General features: G+C 39.4%; 1 pseudogene; it reads left to right on the forward strand.

The window, feature by feature from the left end:
* The first annotated feature begins 2,244 nt into the window (after positions 1-2,244).
* Positions 2,245-3,218, forward strand: LOC103208796 (annotated as a pseudogene).
* The last annotated feature ends 454 nt before the right edge of the window (positions 3,219-3,672 follow it).

Consider the following 3,672-nt stretch of genomic DNA (forward strand, 5'->3'; position numbering starts at 1 on the left):
TAATTCTTCATAAGATATAAGATATAAACAGTATAAGGCAATTTTAATATATAATACTCATCTCTCTGTCATGCTATAGTGGCTTGAGGGTTGCTATGATGTTGGAAGCTATGCATTTAGGCTTTCAAATACTAGCGGGATTACCTAAGGTGCACAGGTTTCAGCAGACCTCCTAAACTAAGACAGATTAGAAAGGAGATCCTGGAGATCAAATTCTGAAAAAATTGGCCAGGGAAGAGCTTATGAAGAGCAATGAAGCATTCTTATATTGTCTGTTCTAGAAGATGAGCCCCACTAGTTGCAAAGTATATATATATATATATATATATATATATATATATATATATATAAAAATATAATTGAGGAAGAGCTACTTCTTTAAAGTTGAGTTGACCTTAATGAAATGGAGGGAGTAAAGCTTTTGGTAACTGCATTTGCTTATTTGCTATGAATCAAATAAAAATAATAATAATAATAAACAGCTGTAAACATTCATTAATAACTGGACCAGAGACTCCACAAAAATATGAATCTAGGAAAATTGGAATTCATTAAAAGTGATATAGAAGGCTTGAAGATCAATATCCTACATTAGTGAACTGAAATGGACTGGTATTGTCCACTTTGAAGAAGAGAATCTTATGGCCTGCTATGTTAGGAATGACAAATCAAAGAGGAATGGAGTCATACTCATTGTCAAAAAGAACATTTCAAGATCTATCCTGATGTGCAACACTGTGCATTATTGATAGAATAATAACCATACATCTACAAAGAAGAACAATTTACACAAACTACTCAAATAAATTCACCAATGACTATGACTACTAACAACTAATACTAAAGATGAAGAAATGGAAGTTTGTTTTTGTTTTTTTAAAACCAATTTCTGCAGTCAGAAATTAATCAAATATGAAATAAAGACAATGATAATTACTGGTGATTCCATTGCACAATTTGGAAACAAAATGGAAGGATTGATTGATAGCTGGTGAGATAAGACCTTGGTGATAAAAAGGATGTCAGTTGTTGTAGGACAGAATTTTTTAAGACAAATGATTTACTGATCGCAAATACTTTTTTCCAACAACCTAAATGGTGACTATACATGTGGATCTCCCCAGATGGAATACACAGGAATCAAATTGATGACATGTACAAAAAAGACAATAAAAAAGATCATTATCATTGGCCAGCAGCTGATGGAAGAATAGATCTTGAATAGCTTATATGCAAGTTCAAATTGAAACTGAAGAAAATTAAAAAGCAAAAGTACAAGCCTGAGTAAATTTCACCTGAATTTAGATTGGATTTAGATAAGAATTAATTTGACACATTGATCTCTAGTGACAGAAAAACAGAAAACTATGGGATGACATCAAGGACATCGTACATGAAGAAAACAAAAGGTAATTAAAAGACAGAAAAGAAAGAAAAGATCAAAGTGGATATCATAAGAAATTCTGACACTTACTCTTGTACATAGAATAACTAAAGTAAATGGAAAAAAATGAGTAAAAGAGATGTACAAATTTCAAAAGAAAATTGAAAATGCAAAGTAAAATATTATAAAATGCAATGGCGTGGGGTTAGAAAACAAAGAGGGAAGAACACACTGTGCATTTTTCAAACTGAGGAAACTGAAGAAAACATTTAAGCTTTGAGTTGCAATATTGAAGAATTATAGGGGCAATAAATGGAATGATACAGGAAACATCAAACGAAGATGGAAGGAATACACAGAGTCACTGTACTAAAAGAAAATTGTTTGATGTTCAACAATTTCAGAAGGTAACATGTGATCAAGAACCAGTGCTATTGAAGGATGGAGTCCAACAACCACAGAAGGCCTTGGGAAAAAAATGAGGCCCGGGAAACTGACAGAATATCAATCAAGATGTTCCAACTAAAGAATCTAAAACTGGAAGTACTCACTCATCTTTGTTAAGAAATTTGGAAGAAGGCATTTCACACGACCAGCCATGTCAACACAAGATGATGGAACTCACGCTGTATGTTCAGATCGCTGCAAGGCTGCGCTGGAGTCTTGGTGATCCACATTGCCGACTGCACCTCGCTGTATTAGCCCTTAGTTTTGCGTGACCGGCAGTCGGGTCAGCTGAAGGCACAAACGAAGCCCTATGATTTTGATCAATTTAGCACTCTCATGGAGGCTCAGACTGCTCACCCACTCTGAAAACTAAGCTTATTGTTGGCAAGTCCCTGGGCAAACAAAGTACTGAGATGGGACGAACATCAAAGGACGAGCAGGATGTCTACTACCACCTGGCCAAAGAGAATGGCTGGCGTGCCAGTAGTGCTTTCAAGCTATTACGGCTCGATGAGGAATTCCAACTCTTTCAAGGTATGAAACGGGCTGTTGACCTGTGTGCAGCCCCAGGTAGCTGGAGCCAGGTGTTTATCCAGAAGATTGAGGGTGGACATGTGGTGGCTGTGAACCGGCAGGCTATGGCTCCTCTGCCAGGTGTGTTACATACAGATCCAGGGGGACATCACATGGTCTATTGCCAAGGAGATCCTTCAGTACTTTTAGGGCTGTCCAGTAGACCTGGTGGTGTGTGATGGGGCTCCCGATGTACCCAGCCTCCATAATGTGGATGAGTACATGCAGGCCCAGCTCCTCGTAGATGCTCTGAGCATTGCTACACATGTTTTGAAACAGGGGCTGCTTTGTGGCCAAGATATTCCGAGGCCATGATGTGACACTGCTCTACAGCCAACTGCGGTCTTCTTCTCCAGTGTGGTGTGTGCCAAGCCCAGGAGTAACTGTAACTCCAGTATTGAGGCCTTCGCTATCTGTCAGGGTTATGATCCTCCTGAGGGTTTTATACCAGACCTGACCAAACTCTACTGGACCACTCATATGACCCAGATTTCAACCAACTGGATGGCCCCACCTGCATCATCCTGGCGATTGTGACCTGAGGTGCCTATGATTCCAACTGCAGTTTCCCACTGGACCTAGAAGACAGCGCAGAGTACACTCCACCCACACAGCCTCCCATCTCTCCACCATATCAAGAGACCTGCACGTTAAAGAAGAAGGGGCAGCTGGTCAAGGAAATTCGCCCCCAGGAGACCCTTATCAATATAGTGAATGTGTTGACCCAACCACTGGCTGTCCCACCACGCCACACCCTGGGGCCTCTGAGGTGGGAGATCACAGAGGTGGAAGTCATATGAATTGTTCACCTTAACATGTTTAGCTGATTGGACTCAGAAGCTGTTCTCTGTCAGGAGAGCCAGAATTTGCATTGATGAACTTGCATTGATGAACTTCCATTGATGAACTTCTTTTCAAATACCATCATCTCATCAACAGGGCCTGAACATGCAAGCCCAGAGTCGGAATCTGCAACAACCACATAAACAACAAAGAAATATTTCAGAATATCTGTCTGTACTGTAGTGGGAAATCTAGAGTGAGGTCTTGCCTTTCCTTCTCTAGTTAAATCTTTTCAGGGGTGTCCTAATTATGTCCAGAGTTCACCTCTAAAGCAGGGGTTCTTAACCTGGATAGAAGTCAGGGTTATCCAGGAACTTGATGGAGAAAAATATTACATCTTTATTTTCATTAATATAATTGTAATTTCATTTCACTCCAATTATGAATGCTGGCAATAAATTATAATAGTAAAAACAGTACCTGCA

Source organism: Orycteropus afer, unplaced genomic scaffold (genome assembly GCF_000298275.1).
Source record: "Orycteropus afer afer isolate SDZICR_OR568_19922 unplaced genomic scaffold, OryAfe1.0 scaffold00465, whole genome shotgun sequence".
Lineage (NCBI taxonomy): Eukaryota > Metazoa > Chordata > Mammalia > Tubulidentata > Orycteropodidae > Orycteropus > Orycteropus afer.